Source organism: Equus asinus, unplaced genomic scaffold, assembly GCF_041296235.1.
Source record: "Equus asinus isolate D_3611 breed Donkey unplaced genomic scaffold, EquAss-T2T_v2 contig_31, whole genome shotgun sequence".
NCBI classification, from domain to species: Eukaryota; Metazoa; Chordata; class Mammalia; order Perissodactyla; family Equidae; genus Equus; species Equus asinus.
Window position 1 is genome coordinate 1 of NW_027224972.1, and position 18,898 is coordinate 18,898.

Genomic DNA, 18,898 nt, shown 5'->3' on the forward strand with positions numbered 1-18,898 from the left:
CTGAACGCGCCCGATCTCGTCTGATCTCGGAAGCTAAGCAGGGTCGGGCCTGGTTAGTACTTGGATGGGAGACCGCCTGGGAATACCGGGTGCTGTAGGCTTTTGCCTCCCTCGCCTTTTGCCCGCCGGCCGGGCGCGGCTCCCTCCGCGCTCCTGCCGCCCCTCCTCCGTCCTGCGGCCTCCGGCCTCCGTCCTCCGCGGACGCCCCCCACCCCTCCAGCCAGCCCGACCCCCCCCACCCTCCCCCTCCCCTCCCGCCCCCCCTCCGCACCGCGGGCCCGCCGGCGCCGCCCATGGGCAGGGCCCAACCCCTCCCCGCCACAGCCCAACCCTTCCAGCTCGCGGCCCCCCACCCCGAACCCAGGGCCAATCGGGGCCAGCCCGGCGGGACCGGGACCGGGACCGGGACCGGGACCCCGACGCCGCACACGCCGCCGGCCGGCTCCCTCTGGCCTCGGCCTCTTCCCACCCGCTCGGCTCCCGCTCCGGTGACACCCCAGCCCTTCCCTCGGCGCCCCGCCCCCGCCGCCCCACCCGCCGGGTAGAGTCGTCCTGTCAGGTGGAACGGATTCCACGGCGGTGCCGGGAGGCCCAAACGGGTCCCAAAGCGACCAGCCCCGCCCAGCGAGGAAAGACACCCGGTCAGGCTTTTCCAGACACCGCCCGCTTCTCCAAGGACAGGGCGGACTGGGTTAGAGAGGAGCGTCTCGGGCACCTCACCCAAGACGGGATGGCTTCTGCCTTTGCTGGCGTCTCTGCCGCTGCAGGTCATCTTCTAAAACCTGGTACCCGCTTGCTTGTCCTTGAGAGGCTCATTCACAATCAACACTCCTTTCCCGACCTAAGTTTGTCCCTGTCAGTTTGTCTCGCTTTTCCTTCCAGAAGCCCCCTTCCCGGGGTGGGGGGGAGGGGGGGAGGTGGTGGTGGTGGGGGGGGGGTAGGGGGGTGGGTGGGTCTGAGTTTCAAGCTCCACCTGACTAGGATCCCATTCTGCTTTCGCCTTCGGGCGGTCCTGCCTCGCTTGGAAACGCTGCTACGTTGCTCCTGGTGGATGAGCTTGCGTTCGTTTTGAGTTTGAGAACGCTGGATGCAAAGACGAGGAGTCTTGATGGCTGAGGCTTTTGGTGTCCCCTCACTCGGGGGCCTCCCTCTCTTCCCGCCTCCCCCCGCCTCCCCACCCACCCCCTCACACCCGACCCCTACCACCCCAGGGCCCCGGCCGGGCCCCGCCCCTCCAGGCCGCATCTGTCAGAGGGAGTTGAAAAGCCTCCTGACAGGACACGTCCTCCCTCAGCAGCCAGCCCTTCCTGGCTCCCTGGCTTCAGCTTTCCGTTCGCGTGGCTCGGGCAGCCTTTCGCATCTTCTTTGCACCTGCCTGTGTTTGCAACAGAGGACCGTGGCCAAGGGATCCAGGAAACCGGGAGGAGAGCTGGCTTCCGGGGAGGCGAATGGGAAGGACAGGGAGGCAGAGAGGGAGCCTTGCCTCAGAGAACGGACTTTGAACCCCCGAAGGGAAAAGTCCTCCAGATAAATCACGTCTTCCCCACCGAATCCAAGAGCCATACTCGCTCGCTGTGGAAAAATGGGGACATCCCGGTCAAAGCAGGACGAGAGAGGACCCAAAGCTCCCTCCTCTCCCCGTTCAGCCATCGTCGTCCTGGGAGGGAGTCTCTTCGCGGTTCGCTTCTCCTGCCGGCCCCGTTTCCCCTCCTGCCAACCCAGCGCCTCTATCGCCTGCTCCTCGCTTCCTCGGGCTGCGGGCTGCGGGCTGCGGGATGGGGGAGGGGGGGGGTGCGGTGCGCGTCGCTCCCTGCCAGCTCGTGCCCGGGGTGGTTCTGACGGGTCCCCGGATCTGATCTCCGAGGAGCACCTTCTGCGGGGAGAAGCGGGACTGCGTCCCTGTCAGTTTCCCGGAGCGCGGGACCGGAGCCTTGCCCCGAAACGCAGGCTCGGGAGACCGAAGTCCTGAGCTGAAACCCAAGGGGCGCCGTCTCCCGCGAGTGACGTGCCCTCCCTGAGCTGCGCTTTCCTCCTCTGGTGCGAGGGGGTCCTGGCGTTCGTGCCTCCTTGCGGGGGCGAGTGCTGGTGAGAACGCAAGCGGGAAATACGGAGCAGACCGCTCAGCACGGAGCGCGGCCTCGGTGGGGGCCCGGGCCTCGGCCGCCGTCCTTCCCCACGAGCCTACTTCTTGCCGCCGAGGCTCATCCAGCACCCAGGGATCGATCGCCTGGCTGCTTCCGGCCAGACACTCTCCTAGGTGCTGGCCACCCAGCAGCCGAGAACGCGGGTGCCAATCTCGGCCTCCGGGGCGTTCGCCTCCTCGCCTCTGGGGCCGCAAGACCAGCGGTGTGCCTACGCATGCCGGCCAGAGGTGGCAGAACCTGACGAGGACACGTGCCGTGGAAAATGGAGAGCTTGGCGCCCCGGAGGGCCTCGTCGGACGTCTGTGGATGGCCGTCGCTCTCTTTGCCGAAGCCCGCCCCCTGCCCATCTTCTCTCCGTCCCAGGGTCCCCTTTCCAGTGGGACGCAAGAAGGCCCACAGGGCCCAAACGCTGGAGACGGGCAGCGCACACAGCGCGCCCTGGGTCCCGGGGGGTGCGGCGGGAAAGCCTTGCGGCACAGAACCCTGAAGCCCAGAGGTCTCGAGACAGGGAGAGCCGGGACGTCGGCAGGCACCGACGGGCCTTCGGACGCGACTCTTCCTCCCCGTCATCACACCGTGCTGCTCCTCCCTCCGTCCTGGGCGCGAGCGCGCTCTTGGGAAGACGGAGGCGCCTTCGTCGGTGACCTAGCGGGCGGGAGATCCCGGGCAACGTCCCCAGCGGCACTTGAGCAGAACGGGGACGCTGCGGTCGGTCGTCGGGGAGGGGCTTCTACATGTCTGGTAGATGGAGCTGCTTTCTCGTGCCAAGTTCTCTGGGCCCTGACTTTTCTGCCTGCTCCTTCTATCAACTCAGTAAGGTCGGGGGTGCCCGGCAGAAAGAGGAAAAGAGCCAGAGCGAAGAAGCGGAGAGAAAGGAACACACAAACCCGGACGCACACACACACACAGGCACACAGACACACAGGCGCGCGCGCGCGCGCGCGCACACACACACACACACACACACACACACGCCTACACACCCACTCGCACAACCCGCACAAGCACACGCACACGCAAGCGCAGACAGAGCGCGCCAGCGAGCTCCGGTGCCTGCCTGTGGTTCCTGGGCGATGGCGGGGCAGCGATGCCGGGAGCCCGGGACTCCTGAGAGCCTGTCTGCGCGGCCTAGGGCCCCAGGGGTGATCGCCAGCCCCGGGGCCCCTGCCTCCTGGCCCGGGCCCAGCTCCAGCACCACCGCCCTCCTGGGGGGGAAGCGAGCTCTTGGGCAGAGCCTCTCTGGGTCAGGGTGGGTGTCTGTCTAGGTCCGTGTCTTGGATCCTCTCCGTGTCGCCGTTTCTCTGTTTCTCCGTGTCTCTGTCTCTGTCTCTGTCTCTGGGTCTCTGGGCTGGCGCCAGCAGGAGCTGTCCAGGGTCCCCGCGAGGGGCGGGTTGGGGGCGGGGTGCCGGTCTCCTGGGCGGCGCTGGCGGGGGGGAAGTGTGGCCGCCCCGCCTCCCCGCTCCCTCAGGGGCAGCGCGGCGGGCTTCCGCTGACGCCCTCTGGTCGCGCCGGTGGCTCCGCCTGGGTTTGGGCAAGTCGGGGCCCGGCCGGCGCCGCAGAGGTCAGGGCTCCCGCTGGGAGGCCCCTCGGGCCGGAGGGGACTCAGAGGAGCACGGGCCCGGCGGCCCGACGCCCCGACGCCTCGGGCCAAGTGCCCCGCGCCACCCCCCTCCCAGCAGCCGCATCTCCTGCGACCCATCGCCGGATCCGAGCGGCCAGGGCGGCCTGGAGTGTTCCCGGGCCGCGAGGGGAGAGCGCCCAGCCAGGCGCCCCGCCCCCATCCCCGCCCCCACCGCCGCCCCCACCACCCCTCGTTTCCCACCGCCGCCCGCCCCGCCCCGCCTCCTCGCACCCCGGGCTGCTCCAGGCCTCCGCGCCCTGGGAGGGCAGCAGGGCGGGGCAGCGCAGGGTTTGGCTGGCCCGCTGGCCGCGCCCGAGGCGGCCGCGGCGGGAGGCAGCAGCGGGAGGAAGGCGGCAGGCCGGGCGCGGGCGCAGGGGGCGCCGGCGGCGGGTGCGCGTCACAGAGGCCTGGGCGCGCGCGAGCCGCGGGCCGGGCGACGCGGCGCGGCTTCTTAGGGGCGCCGGCGGCAGGCGCCAGCGTCTACGGCCATACCACCCTGAACGCGCCCGATCTCGTCTGATCTCGGAAGCTAAGCAGGGTCGGGCCTGGTTAGTACTTGGATGGGAGACCGCCTGGGAATACCGGGTGCTGTAGGCTTTTGCCTCCCTCGCCTTTTGCCGCCGGCCGGGCGCGGCTCCCTCCGCGCTCCTGCCGCCCCTCCTCCGTCCTGCGGCCTCCGGCCTCCGTCCTCCGCGGACGCCCCCCACCCCTCCAGCCAGCCCGACCCCCCCCACCCTCCCCCTCCCCTCCCGCCCCCCTCCGCACCGCGGGCCCGCCGGCGCCGCCCATGGGCAGGGCCCAACCCCTCCCCGCCACAGCCCAACCCTTCCAGCTCGCGGCCCCACCCGAACCCAGGGCCAATCGGGGCCAGCCCGGCGGGACCGGGACCGGGACCGGGACCGGGACCGGGACCGGGACCGGGACCCCGACGCCGCACACGCCGCCGGCCGGCTCCCTCTGGCCTCGGCCTCTTCCCACCCGCTCGGCTCCCGCTCCGGTGACACCCCAGCCCTTCCCTCGGCGCCCCGCCCCCGCCGCCCCAGCCGCCGGGTAGAGTCGTCCTGTCAGGTGGAACGGATTCCACGGCGGTGCCGGGAGGCCCAAACGGGTCCCAAAGCGACCAGCCCCGCCCACCGAGGAAAGGCACCTGGTCAGGCTTTTCCAGACACCGCCCGCTTCTCCAAGGACAGGGCGGACTGGGTTAGAGAGGAGCGTCTCGGGCACCTCACCCAAGACGGGATGGCTTCTGCCTTTGCTGGCGTCTCTGCCGCTGCAGGTCATCTTCTAAAACCTGGTACCCGCTTGCTTGTCCTTGAGAGGCTCATTCACAATCAACACTCCTTTCCCGACCTAAGTTTGTCCCTGTCAGTTTGTCTCGCTTTTCCTTCCAGAAGCCCCCTTCCCGGGGTGGGGGGGAGGGGGGGAGGTGGTGGTGGTGGGGGGGGGTAGGGGGGTGGGTGGGTCTGAGTTTCAAGCTCCACCTGACTAGGATCCCATTCTGCTTTCGCCTTCGGGCGGTCCTGCCTCGCTTGGAAACGCTGCTACGTTGCTCCTGGTGGATGAGCTTGCGTTCGTTTTGAGTTTGAGAACGCTGGATGCAAAGACGAGGAGTCTTGATGGCTGAGGCTTTTGGTGTCCCCTCACTCGGGGGCCTCCCTCTCTTCCCGCCTCCCCCCGCCTCCCCACCCACCCCCTCACACCCGACCCCTACCACCCCAGGGCCCCGGCCGGGCCCCGCCCCTCCAGGCCGCATCTGTCAGAGGGAGTTGAAAAGCCTCCTGACAGGACACGTCCTCCCTCAGCAGCCAGCCCTTCCTGGCTCCCTGGCTTCAGCTTTCCGTTCGCGTGGCTCGGGCAGCCTTTCGCATCTTCTTTGCACCTGCCTGTGTTTGCAACAGAGGACCGTGGCCAAGGGATCCAGGAAACCGGGAGGAGAGCTGGCTTCCGGGGAGGCGAATGGGAAGGACAGGGAGGCAGAGAGGGAGCCTTGCCTCAGAGAACGGACTTTGAACCCCCGAAGGGAAAAGTCCTCCAGATAAATCACGTCTTCCCCACCGAATCCAAGAGCCATACTCGCTCGCTGTGGAAAAATGGGGACATCCCGGTCAAAGCAGGACGAGAGAGGACCCAAAGCTCCCTCCTCTCCCCGTTCAGCCATCGTCGTCCTGGGAGGGAGTCTCTTCGCGGTTCGCTTCTCCTGCCGGCCCCGTTTCCCCTCCTGCCAACCCAGCGCCTCTCTCGCCTGCTCCTCGCTTCCTCGGGCTGCGGGCTGCGGGCTGCGGGATGGGGGAGGGGGGGGGTGCGGTGCGCGTCGCTCCCTGCCAGCTCGTGCCCGGGGTGGTTCTGACGGGTCCCCGGATCTGATCTCCGAGGAGCACCTTCTGCGGGGAGAAGCGGGACTGCGTCCCTGTCAGTTTCCCGGAGCGCGGGACCGGAGCCTTGCCCCGAAACGCAGGCTCGGGAGACCGAAGTCCTGAGCTGAAACCCAAGGGGCGCCGTCTCCCGCGAGTGACGTGCCCTCCCTGAGCTGCGCTTTCCTCCTCTGGTGCGAGGGGGTCCTGGCGTTCGTGCCTCCTTGCGGGGGCGAGTGCTGGTGAGAACGCAAGCGGGAAATACGGAGCAGACCGCTCAGCACGGAGCGCGGCCTCGGTGGGGGCCCGGGCCTCGGCCGCCGTCCTTCCCCACGAGCCTACTTCTTGCCGCCGAGGCTCATCCAGCACCCAGGGATCGATCGCCTGGCTGCTTCCGGCCAGACACTCTCCTAGGTGCTGGCCACCCAGCAGCCGAGAACGCGGGTGCCAATCTCGGCCTCCGGGGCGTTCGCCTCCTCGCCTCTGGGGCCGCAAGACCAGCGGTGTGCCTACGCATGCCGGCCAGAGGTGGCAGAACCTGACGAGGACACGTGCCGTGGAAAATGGAGAGCTTGGCGCCCCGGAGGGCCTCGTCGGACGTCTGTGGATGGCCGTCGCTCTCTTTGCCGAAGCCCGCCCCCTGCCCGTCTTCTCTCCGTCCCAGGGTCCCCTTTCCAGTGGGACGCAAGAAGGCCCACAGGGCCCAAACGCTGGAGACGGGCAGCGCACACAGCGCGCCCTGGGTCCCGGGGGGTGCGGCGGGAAAGCCTTGCGGCACAGAACCCTGAAGCCCAGAGGTCTCGAGACAGGGAGAGCCGGGACGTCGGCAGGCACCGACGGGCCTTCGGACGCGACTCTTCCTCCCCGTCATCACACCGTGCTGCTCCTCCCTCCGTCCTGGGCGCGAGCGCGCTCTTGGGAAGACGGAGGCGCCTTCGTCGGTGACCTAGCGGGCGGGAGATCCCGGGCAACGTCCCCAGCGGCACTTGAGCAGAACGGGGACGCTGCGGTCGGTCGTCGGGGAGGGGCTTCTACATGTCTGGTAGATGGAGCTGCTTTCTCGTGCCAAGTTCTCTGGGCCCTGACTTTTCTGCCTGCTCCTTCTATCAACTCAGTAAGGTCGGGGGTGCCCGGCAGAAAGAGGAAAAGAGCCAGAGCGAAGAAGCGGAGAGAAAGGAACACACAAACCCGGACGCACACACACACACAGGCACACAGACACACAGGCGCGCGCGCGCGCGCGCGCACACACACACACACACACACACACACACGCCTACACACCCACTCGCACAACCCGCACAAGCACACGCACACGCAAGCGCAGACAGAGCGCGCCAGCGAGCTCCGGTGCCTGCCTGTGGTTCCTGGGCGATGGCGGGGCAGCGATGCCGGGAGCCCGGGACTCCTGAGAGCCTGTCTGCGCGGCCTAGGGCCCCAGGGGTGATCGCCAGCCCCGGGGCCCCTGCCTCCTGGCCCGGGCCCAGCTCCAGCACCACCGCCCTCCTGGGGGGGAAGCGAGCTCTTGGGCAGAGCCTCTCTGGGTCAGGGTGGGTGTCTGTCTAGGTCCGTGTCTTGGATCCTCTCCGTGTCGCCGTTTCTCTGTTTCTCCGTGTCTCTGTCTCTGTCTCTGTCTCTGGGTCTCTGGGCTGGCGCCAGCAGGAGCTGTCCAGGGTCCCCGCGAGGGGCGGGTTGGGGGCGGGGTGCCGGTCTCCTGGGCGGCGCTGGCGGGGGGGAAGTGTGGCCGCCCCGCCTCCCCGCTCCCTCAGGGGCAGCGCGGCGGGCTTCCGCTGACGCCCTCTGGTCGCGCCGGTGGCTCCGCCTGGGTTTGGGCAAGTCGGGGCCCGGCCGGCGCCGCAGAGGTCAGGGCTCCCGCTGGGAGGCCCCTCGGGCCGGAGGGGACTCAGAGGAGCACGGGCCCGGCGGCCCGACGCCCCGACGCCTCGGGCCAAGTGCCCCGCGCCACCCCCCTCCCAGCAGCCGCATCTCCTGCGACCCATCGCCGGATCCGAGCGGCCAGGGCGGCCTGGAGTGTTCCCGGGCCGCGAGGGGAGAGCGCCCAGCCAGGCGCCCCGCCCCCATCCCCGCCCCCACCGCCGCCCCCACCACCCCTCGTTTCCCACCGCCGCCCGCCCCGCCCCGCCTCCTCGCACCCCGGGCTGCTCCAGGCCTCCGCGCCCTGGGAGGGCAGCAGGGCGGGGCAGCGCAGGGTTTGGCTGGCCCGCTGGCCGCGCCCGAGGCGGCCGCGGCGGGAGGCAGCAGCGGGAGGAAGGCGGCAGGCCGGGCGCGGGCGCAGGGGGCGCCGGCGGCGGGTGCGCGTCACAGAGGCCTGGGCGCGCGCGAGCCGCGGGCCGGGCGACGCGGCGCGGCTTCTTAGGGGCGCCGGCGGCAGGCGCCAGCGTCTACGGCCATACCACCCTGAACGCGCCCGATCTCGTCTGATCTCGGAAGCTAAGCAGGGTCGGGCCTGGTTAGTACTTGGATGGGAGACCGCCTGGGAATACCGGGTGCTGTAGGCTTTTGCCTCCCTCGCCTTTTGCCGCCGGCCGGGCGCGGCTCCCTCCGCGCTCCTGCCGCCCCTCCTCCGTCCTGCGGCCTCCGGCCTCCGTCCTCCGCGGACGCCCCCCACCCCTCCAGCCAGCCCGACCCCCCCCACCCTCCCCCTCCCCTCCCGCCCCCCTCCGCACCGCGGGCCCGCCGGCGCCGCCCATGGGCAGGGCCCAACCCCTCCCCGCCACAGCCCAACCCTTCCAGCTCGCGGCCCCACCCGAACCCAGGGCCAATCGGGGCCAGCCCGGCGGGACCGGGACCGGGACCGGGACCGGGACCCCGACGCCGCACACGCCGCCGGCCGGCTCCCTCTGGCCTCGGCCTCTTCCCACCCGCTCGGCTCCCGCTCCGGTGACACCCCAGCCCTTCCCTCGGCGCCCCGCCCCCGCCGCCCCAGCCGCCGGGTAGAGTCGTCCTGTCAGGTGGAACGGATTCCACGGCGGTGCCGGGAGGCCCAAACGGGTCCCAAAGCGACCAGCCCCGCCCACCGAGGAAAGGCACCTGGTCAGGCTTTTCCAGACACCGCCCGCTTCTCCAAGGACAGGGCGGACTGGGTTAGAGAGGAGCGTCTCGGGCACCTCACCCAAGACGGGATGGCTTCTGCCTTTGCTGGCGTCTCTGCCGCTGCAGGTCATCTTCTAAAACCTGGTACCCGCTTGCTTGTCCTTGAGAGGCTCATTCACAATCAACACTCCTTTCCCGACCTAAGTTTGTCCCTGTCAGTTTGTCTCGCTTTTCCTTCCAGAAGCCCCCTTCCCGGGGTGGGGGGGAGGGGGGGAGGTGGTGGTGGTGGGGGGGGGGTAGGGGGGTGGGTGGGTCTGAGTTTCAAGCTCCACCTGACTAGGATCCCATTCTGCTTTCGCCTTCGGGCGGTCCTGCCTCGCTTGGAAACGCTGCTACGTTGCTCCTGGTGGATGAGCTTGCGTTCGTTTTGAGTTTGAGAACGCTGGATGCAAAGACGAGGAGTCTTGATGGCTGAGGCTTTTGGTGTCCCCTCACTCGGGGGCCTCCCTCTCTTCCCGCCTCCCCCCGCCTCCCCACCCACCCCCTCACACCCGACCCCTACCACCCCAGGGCCCCGGCCGGGCCCCGCCCCTCCAGGCCGCATCTGTCAGAGGGAGTTGAAAAGCCTCCTGACAGGACACGTCCTCCCTCAGCAGCCAGCCCTTCCTGGCTCCCTGGCTTCAGCTTTCCGTTCGCGTGGCTCGGGCAGCCTTTCGCATCTTCTTTGCACCTGCCTGTGTTTGCAACAGAGGACCGTGGCCAAGGGATCCAGGAAACCGGGAGGAGAGCTGGCTTCCGGGGAGGCGAATGGGAAGGACAGGGAGGCAGAGAGGGAGCCTTGCCTCAGAGAACGGACTTTGAACCCCCGAAGGGAAAAGTCCTCCAGATAAATCACGTCTTCCCCACCGAATCCAAGAGCCATACTCGCTCGCTGTGGAAAAATGGGGACATCCCGGTCAAAGCAGGACGAGAGAGGACCCAAAGCTCCCTCCTCTCCCCGTTCAGCCATCGTCGTCCTGGGAGGGAGTCTCTTCGCGGTTCGCTTCTCCTGCCGGCCCCGTTTCCCCTCCTGCCAACCCAGCGCCTCTATCGCCTGCTCCTCGCTTCCTCGGGCTGCGGGCTGCGGGCTGCGGGATGGGGGAGGGGGGGGGTGCGGTGCGCGTCGCTCCCTGCCAGCTCGTGCCCGGGGTGGTTCTGACGGGTCCCCGGATCTGATCTCCGAGGAGCACCTTCTGCGGGGAGAAGCGGGACTGCGTCCCTGTCAGTTTCCCGGAGCGCGGGACCGGAGCCTTGCCCCGAAACGCAGGCTCGGGAGACCGAAGTCCTGAGCTGAAACCCAAGGGGCGCCGTCTCCCGCGAGTGACGTGCCCTCCCTGAGCTGCGCTTTCCTCCTCTGGTGCGAGGGGGTCCTGGCGTTCGTGCCTCCTTGCGGGGGCGAGTGCTGGTGAGAACGCAAGCGGGAAATACGGAGCAGACCGCTCAGCACGGAGCGCGGCCTCGGTGGGGGCCCGGGCCTCGGCCGCCGTCCTTCCCCACGAGCCTACTTCTTGCCGCCGAGGCTCATCCAGCACCCAGGGATCGATCGCCTGGCTGCTTCCGGCCAGACACTCTCCTAGGTGCTGGCCACCCAGCAGCCGAGAACGCGGGTGCCAATCTCGGCCTCCGGGGCGTTCGCCTCCTCGCCTCTGGGGCCGCAAGACCAGCGGTGTGCCTACGCATGCCGGCCAGAGGTGGCAGAACCTGACGAGGACACGTGCCGTGGAAAATGGAGAGCTTGGCGCCCCGGAGGGCCTCGTCGGACGTCTGTGGATGGCCGTCGCTCTCTTTGCCGAAGCCCGCCCCCTGCCCATCTTCTCTCCGTCCCAGGGTCCCCTTTCCAGTGGGACGCAAGAAGGCCCACAGGGCCCAAACGCTGGAGACGGGCAGCGCACACAGCGCGCCCTGGGTCCCGGGGGGTGCGGCGGGAAAGCCTTGCGGCACAGAACCCTGAAGCCCAGAGGTCTCGAGACAGGGAGAGCCGGGACGTCGGCAGGCACCGACGGGCCTTCGGACGCGACTCTTCCTCCCCGTCATCACACCGTGCTGCTCCTCCCTCCGTCCTGGGCGCGAGCGCGCTCTTGGGAAGACGGAGGCGCCTTCGTCGGTGACCTAGCGGGCGGGAGATCCCGGGCAACGTCCCCAGCGGCACTTGAGCAGAACGGGGACGCTGCGGTCGGTCGTCGGGGAGGGGCTTCTACATGTCTGGTAGATGGAGCTGCTTTCTCGTGCCAAGTTCTCTGGGCCCTGACTTTTCTGCCTGCTCCTTCTATCAACTCAGTAAGGTCGGGGGTGCCCGGCAGAAAGAGGAAAAGAGCCAGAGCGAAGAAGCGGAGAGAAAGGAACACACAAACCCGGACGCACACACACACACAGGCACACAGACACACAGGCGCGCGCGCGCGCGCGCACACACACACACACACACACACACACACGCCTACACACCCACTCGCACAACCCGCACAAGCACACGCACACGCAAGCGCAGACAGAGCGCGCCAGCGAGCTCCGGTGCCTGCCTGTGGTTCCTGGGCGATGGCGGGGCAGCGATGCCGGGAGCCCGGGACTCCTGAGAGCCTGTCTGCGCGGCCTAGGGCCCCAGGGGTGATCGCCAGCCCCGGGGCCCCTGCCTCCTGGCCCGGGCCCAGCTCCAGCACCACCGCCCTCCTGGGGGGGAAGCGAGCTCTTGGGCAGAGCCTCTCTGGGTCAGGGTGGGTGTCTGTCTAGGTCCGTGTCTTGGATCCTCTCCGTGTCGCCGTTTCTCTGTTTCTCCGTGTCTCTGTCTCTGTCTCTGTCTCTGGGTCTCTGGGCTGGCGCCAGCAGGAGCTGTCCAGGGTCCCCGCGAGGGGCGGGTTGGGGGCGGGGTGCCGGTCTCCTGGGCGGCGCTGGCGGGGGGGAAGTGTGGCCGCCCCGCCTCCCCGCTCCCTCAGGGGCAGCGCGGCGGGCTTCCGCTGACGCCCTCTGGTCGCGCCGGTGGCTCCGCCTGGGTTTGGGCAAGTCGGGGCCCGGCCGGCGCCGCAGAGGTCAGGGCTCCCGCTGGGAGGCCCCTCGGGCCGGAGGGGACTCAGAGGAGCACGGGCCCGGCGGCCCGACGCCCCGACGCCTCGGGCCAAGTGCCCCGCGCCACCCCCCTCCCAGCAGCCGCATCTCCTGCGACCCATCGCCGGATCCGAGCGGCCAGGGCGGCCTGGAGTGTTCCCGGGCCGCGAGGGGAGAGCGCCCAGCCAGGCGCCCCGCCCCCATCCCCGCCCCCACCGCCGCCCCCACCACCCCTCGTTTCCCACCGCCGCCCGCCCCGCCCCGCCTCCTCGCACCCCGGGCTGCTCCAGGCCTCCGCGCCCTGGGAGGGCAGCAGGGCGGGGCAGCGCAGGGTTTGGCTGGCCCGCTGGCCGCGCCCGAGGCGGCCGCGGCGGGAGGCAGCAGCGGGAGGAAGGCGGCAGGCCGGGCGCGGGCGCAGGGGGCGCCGGCGGCGGGTGCGCGTCACAGAGGCCTGGGCGCGCGCGAGCCGCGGGCCGGGCGACGCGGCGCGGCTTCTTAGGGGCGCCGGCGGCAGGCGCCAGCGTCTACGGCCATACCACCCTGAACGCGCCCGATCTCGTCTGATCTCGGAAGCTAAGCAGGGTCGGGCCTGGTTAGTACTTGGATGGGAGACCGCCTGGGAATACCGGGTGCTGTAGGCTTTTGCCTCCCTCGCCTTTTGCCGCCGGCCGGGCGCGGCTCCCTCCGCGCTCCTGCCGCCCCTCCTCCGTCCTGCGGCCTCCGGCCTCCGTCCTCCGCGGACGCCCCCCACCCCTCCAGCCAGCCCGACCCCCCCCACCCTCCCCCTCCCCTCCCGCCCCCCTCCGCACCGCGGGCCCGCCGGCGCCGCCCATGGGCAGGGCCCAACCCCTCCCCGCCACAGCCCAACCCTTCCAGCTCGCGGCCCCACCCGAACCCAGGGCCAATCGGGGCCAGCCCGGCGGGACCGGGACCGGGACCGGGACCGGGACCGGGACCGGGACCGGGACCCCGACGCCGCACACGCCGCCGGCCGGCTCCCTCTGGCCTCGGCCTCTTCCCACCCGCTCGGCTCCCGCTCCGGTGACACCCCAGCCCTTCCCTCGGCGCCCCGCCCCCGCCGCCCCAGCCGCCGGGTAGAGTCGTCCTGTCAGGTGGAACGGATTCCACGGCGGTGCCGGGAGGCCCAAACGGGTCCCAAAGCGACCAGCCCCGCCCACCGAGGAAAGGCACCTGGTCAGGCTTTTCCAGACACCGCCCGCTTCTCCAAGGACAGGGCGGACTGGGTTAGAGAGGAGCGTCTCGGGCACCTCACCCAAGACGGGATGGCTTCTGCCTTTGCTGGCGTCTCTGCCGCTGCAGGTCATCTTCTAAAACCTGGTACCCGCTTGCTTGTCCTTGAGAGGCTCATTCACAATCAACACTCCTTTCCCGACCTAAGTTTGTCCCTGTCAGTTTGTCTCGCTTTTCCTTCCAGAAGCCCCCTTCCCGGGGTGGGGGGGAGGGGGGGAGGTGGTGGTGGTGGGGGGGGGTAGGGGGGTGGGTGGGTCTGAGTTTCAAGCTCCACCTGACTAGGATCCCATTCTGCTTTCGCCTTCGGGCGGTCCTGCCTCGCTTGGAAACGCTGCTACGTTGCTCCTGGTGGATGAGCTTGCGTTCGTTTTGAGTTTGAGAACGCTGGATGCAAAGACGAGGAGTCTTGATGGCTGAGGCTTTTGGTGTCCCCTCACTCGGGGGCCTCCCTCTCTTCCCGCCTCCCCCCGCCTCCCCACCCACCCCCTCACACCCGACCCCTACCACCCCAGGGCCCCGGCCGGGCCCCGCCCCTCCAGGCCGCATCTGTCAGAGGGAGTTGAAAAGCCTCCTGACAGGACACGTCCTCCCTCAGCAGCCAGCCCTTCCTGGCTCCCTGGCTTCAGCTTTCCGTTCGCGTGGCTCGGGCAGCCTTTCGCATCTTCTTTGCACCTGCCTGTGTTTGCAACAGAGGACCGTGGCCAAGGGATCCAGGAAACCGGGAGGAGAGCTGGCTTCCGGGGAGGCGAATGGGAAGGACAGGGAGGCAGAGAGGGAGCCTTGCCTCAGAGAACGGACTTTGAACCCCCGAAGGGAAAAGTCCTCCAGATAAATCACGTCTTCCCCACCGAATCCAAGAGCCATACTCGCTCGCTGTGGAAAAATGGGGACATCCCGGTCAAAGCAGGACGAGAGAGGACCCAAAGCTCCCTCCTCTCCCCGTTCAGCCATCGTCGTCCTGGGAGGGAGTCTCTTCGCGGTTCGCTTCTCCTGCCGGCCCCGTTTCCCCTCCTGCCAACCCAGCGCCTCTCTCGCCTGCTCCTCGCTTCCTCGGGCTGCGGGCTGCGGGCTGCGGGATGGGGGAGGGGGGGGGTGCGGTGCGCGTCGCTCCCTGCCAGCTCGTGCCCGGGGTGGTTCTGACGGGTCCCCGGATCTGATCTCCGAGGAGCACCTTCTGCGGGGAGAAGCGGGACTGCGTCCCTGTCAGTTTCCCGGAGCGCGGGACCGGAGCCTTGCCCCGAAACGCAGGCTCGGGAGACCGAAGTCCTGAGCTGAAACCCAAGGGGCGCCGTCTCCCGCGAGTGACGTGCCCTCCCTGAGCTGCGCTTTCCTCCTCTGGTGCGAGGGGGTCCTGGCGTTCGTGCCTCCTTGCGGGGGCGAGTGCTGGTGAGAACGCAAGCGGGAAATACGGAGCAGACCGCTCAGCACGGAGCGCGGCCTCGGTGGGGGCCCGGGCCTCGGCCGCCGTCCTTCCCCACGAGCCTACTTCTTGCCGCCGAGGCTCATCCAGCACCCAGGGATCGATCGCCTGGCTGCTTCCGGCCAGACACTCTCCTAGGTGCTGGCCACCCAGCAGCCGAGAACGCGGGTGCCAATCTCGGCCTCCGGGGCGTTCGCCTCCTCGCCTCTGGGGCCGCAAGACCAGCGGTGTGCCTACGCATGCCGGCCAGAGGTGGCAGAACCTGACGAGGACACGTGCCGTGGAAAATGGAGAGCTTGGCGCCCCGGAGGGCCTCGTCGGACGTCTGTGGATGGCCGTCGCTCTCTTTGCCGAAGCCCGCCCCCTGCCCATCTTCTCTCCGTCCCAGGGTCCCCTTTCCAGTGGGACGCAAGAAGGCCCACAGGGCCCAAACGCTGGAGACGGGCAGCGCACACAGCGCGCCCTGGGTCCCGGGGGGTGCGGCGGGAAAGCCTTGCGGCACAGAACCCTGAAGCCCAGAGGTCTCGAGACAGGGAGAGCCGGGACGTCGGCAGGCACCGACGGGCCTTCGGACGCGACTCTTCCTCCCCGTCATCACACCGTGCTGCTCCTCCCTCCGTCCTGGGCGCGAGCGCGCTCTTGGGAAGACGGAGGCGCCTTCGTCGGTGACCTAGCGGGCGGGAGATCCCGGGCAACGTCCCCAGCGGCACTTGAGCAGAACGGGGACGCTGCGGTCGGTCGTCGGGGAGGGGCTTCTACATGTCTGGTAGATGGAGCTGCTTTCTCGTGCCAAGTTCTCTGGGCCCTGACTTTTCTGCCTGCTCCTTCTATCAACTCAGTAAGGTCGGGGGTGCCCGGCAGAAAGAGGAAAAGAGCCAGAGCGAAGAAGCGGAGAGAAAGGAACACACAAACCCGGACGCACACACACACACAGGCACACAGACACACAGGCGCGCGCGCGCGCGCGCGCACACACACACACACACACACACACACGCCTACACACCCACTCGCACAACCCGCACAAGCACACGCACACGCAAGCGCAGACAGAGCGCGCCAGCGAGCTCCGGTGCCTGCCTGTGGTTCCTGGGCGATGGCGGGGCAGCGATGCCGGGAGCCCGGGACTCCTGAGAGCCTGTCTGCGCGGCCTAGGGCCCCAGGGGTGATCGCCAGCCCCGGGGCCCCTGCCTCCTGGCCCGGGCCCAGCTCCAGCACCACCGCCCTCCTGGGGGGGAAGCGAGCTCTTGGGCAGAGCCTCTCTGGGTCAGGGTGGGTGTCTGTCTAGGTCCGTGTCTTGGATCCTCTCCGTGTCGCCGTTTCTCTGTTTCTCCGTGTCTCTGTCTCTGTCTCTGTCTCTGGGTCTCTGGGCTGGCGCCAGCAGGAGCTGTCCAGGGTCCCCGCGAGGGGCGGGTTGGGGGCGGGGTGCCGGTCTCCTGGGCGGCGCTGGCGGGGGGGAAGTGTGGCCGCCCCGCCTCCCCGCTCCCTCAGGGGCAGCGCGGCGGGCTTCCGCTGACGCCCTCTGGTCGCGCCGGTGGCTCCGCCTGGGTTTGGGCAAGTCGGGGCCCGGCCGGCGCCGCAGAGGTCAGGGCTCCCGCTGGGAGGCCCCTCGGGCCGGAGGGGACTCAGAGGAGCACGGGCCCGGCGGCCCGACGCCCCGACGCCTCGGGCCAAGTGCCCCGCGCCACCCCCCTCCCAGCAGCCGCATCTCCTGCGACCCATCGCCGGATCCGAGCGGCCAGGGCGGCCTGGAGTGTTCCCGGGCCGCGAGGGGAGAGCGCCCAGCCAGGCGCCCCGCCCCCATCCCCGCCCCCACCGCCGCCCCCACCACCCCTCGTTTCCCACCGCCGCCCGCCCCGCCCCGCCTCCTCGCACCCCGGGCTGCTCCAGGCCTCCGCGCCCTGGGAGGGCAGCAGGGCGGGGCAGCGCAGGGTTTGGCTGGCCCGCTGGCCGCGCCCGAGGCGGCCGCGGCGGGAGGCAGCAGCGGGAGGAAGGCGGCAGGCCGGGCGCGGGCGCAGGGGGCGCCGGCGGCGGGTGCGCGTCACAGAGGCCTGGGCGCGCGCGAGCCGCGGGCCGGGCGACGCGGCGCGGCTTCTTAGGGGCGCCGGCGGCAGGCGCCAGCGTCTACGGCCATACCACCCTGAACGCGCCCGATCTCGTCTGATCTCGGAAGCTAAGCAGGGTCGGGCCTGGTTAGTACTTGGATGGGAGACCGCCTGGGAATACCGGGTGCTGTAGGCTTTTGCCTCCCTCGCCTTTTGCCGCCGGCCGGGCGCGGCTCCCTCCGCGCTCCTGCCGCCCCTCCTCCGTCCTGCGGCCTCCGGCCTCCGTCCTCCGCGGACGCCCCCCACCCCTCCAGCCAGCCCGACCCCCCCCACCCTCCCCCTCCCCTCCCGCCCCCCTCCGCACCGCGGGCCCGCCGGCGCCGCCCATGGGCAGGGCCCAACCCCTCCCCGCCACAGCCCAACCCTTCCAGCTCGCGGCCCCACCCGAACCCAGGGCCAATCGGGGCCAGCCCGGCGGGACCGGGACCGGGACCGGGACCGGGACCCCGACGCCGCACACGCCGCCGGCCGGCTCCCTCTGGCCTCGGCCTCTTCCCACCCGCTCGGCTCCCGCTCCGGTGACACCCCAGCCCTTCCCTCGGCGCCCCGCCCCCGCCGCCCCAGCCGCCGGGTAGAGTCGTCCTGTCAGGTGGAACGGATTCCACGGCGGTGCCGGGAGGCCCAAACGGGTCCCAAAGCGACCAGCCCCGCCCACCGAGGAAAGGCACCTGGTCAGGCTTTTCCAGACACCGCCCGCTTCTCCAAGGACAGGGCGGACTGGGTTAGAGAGGAGCGTCTCGGGCACCTCACCCAAGACGGGATGGCTTCTGCCTTTGCTGGCGTCTCTGCCGCTGCAGGTCATCTTCTAAAACCTGGTACCCGCTTGCTTGTCCTTGAGAGGCTCATTCACAATCAACACTCCTTTCCCGACCTAAGTTTGTCCCTGTCAGTTTGTCTCGCTTTTCCTTCCAGAAGCCCCCTTCCCGGGGTGGGGGGGAGGGGGGGAGGTGGTGGTGGTGGGGGGGGGGTAGGGGGGTGGGTGGGTCTGAGTTTCAAGCTCCACCTGACTAGGATCCCATTCTGCTTTCGCCTTCGGGCGGTCCTGCCTCGCTTGGAAACGCTGCTACGTTGCTCCTGGTGGATGAGCTTGCGTTCGTTTTGAGTTTGAGAACGCTGGATGCAAAGACGAGGAGTCTTGATGGCTGAGGCTTTTGGTGTCCCCTCACTCGGGGGCCTCCCTCTCTTCCCGCCTCCCCCCGCCTCCCCACCCACCCCCTCACACCCGACCCCTACCACCCCAGGGCCCCGGCCGGGCCCCGCCCCTCCAGGCCGCATCTGTCAGAGGGAGTTGAAAAGCCTCCTGACAGGACACGTCCTCCCTCAGCAGCCAGCCCTTCCTGGCTCCCTGGCTTCAGCTTTCCGTTCGCGTGGCTCGGGCAGCCTTTCGCATCTTCTTTGCACCTGCCTGTGTTTGCAACAGAGGACCGTGGCCAAGGGATCCAGGAAACCGGGAGGAGAGCTGGCTTCCGGGGAGGCGAATGGGAAGGACAGGGAGGCAGAGAGGGAGCCTTGCCTCAGAGAACGGACTTTGAACCCCCGAAGGGAAAAGTCCTCCAGATAAATCACGTCTTCCCCACCGAATCCAAGAGCCATACTCGCTCGCTGTGGAAAAATGGGGACATCCCGGTCAAAGCAGGACGAGAGAGGACCCAAAGCTCCCTCCTCTCCCCGTTCAGCCATCGTCGTCCTGGGAGGGAGTCTCTTCGCGGTTCGCTTCTCCTGCCGGCCCCGTTTCCCCTCCTGCCAACCCAGCGCCTCTCTCGCCTGCTCCTCGCTTCCTCGGGCTGCGGGCTGCGGGCTGCGGGATGGGGGAGGGGGGGGGTGCGGTGCGCGTCGCTCCCTGCCAGCTCGTGCCCGGGGTGGTTCTGACGGGT

The 18,898-nt window shown here is 69.6% G+C and overlaps 4 non-coding genes and 1 pseudogene across 4 annotated transcripts; all 5 read left to right on the plus strand.

Annotated features, from left to right (window-relative positions):
- On the plus strand, window positions 1-101 carry LOC139043637 (5S ribosomal RNA; annotated as a pseudogene; the record flags this gene model as incomplete).
- A 4,142-nt stretch (window positions 102-4,243) lies between these two features.
- LOC139043633 (5S ribosomal RNA) lies at window positions 4,244-4,362 on the plus strand. Its single transcript, XR_011500713.1, has one exon. It is a non-coding gene; the product is annotated as a 5S ribosomal RNA (ribosomal RNA).
- A 4,154-nt stretch (window positions 4,363-8,516) lies between these two features.
- On the plus strand, window positions 8,517-8,635 carry LOC139043634 (5S ribosomal RNA). Its single transcript, XR_011500714.1, has one exon. It is a non-coding gene; the product is annotated as a 5S ribosomal RNA (ribosomal RNA).
- Window positions 8,636-12,770: 4,135 nt separating this feature from the next.
- LOC139043635 (5S ribosomal RNA) lies at window positions 12,771-12,889 on the plus strand. Its single transcript, XR_011500715.1, has one exon. It is a non-coding gene; the product is annotated as a 5S ribosomal RNA (ribosomal RNA).
- Window positions 12,890-17,041: 4,152 nt separating this feature from the next.
- Window positions 17,042-17,160, plus strand: LOC139043636 (5S ribosomal RNA). Its single transcript, XR_011500716.1, has one exon. It is a non-coding gene; the product is annotated as a 5S ribosomal RNA (ribosomal RNA).
- The last annotated feature ends 1,738 nt before the right edge of the window (window positions 17,161-18,898 follow it).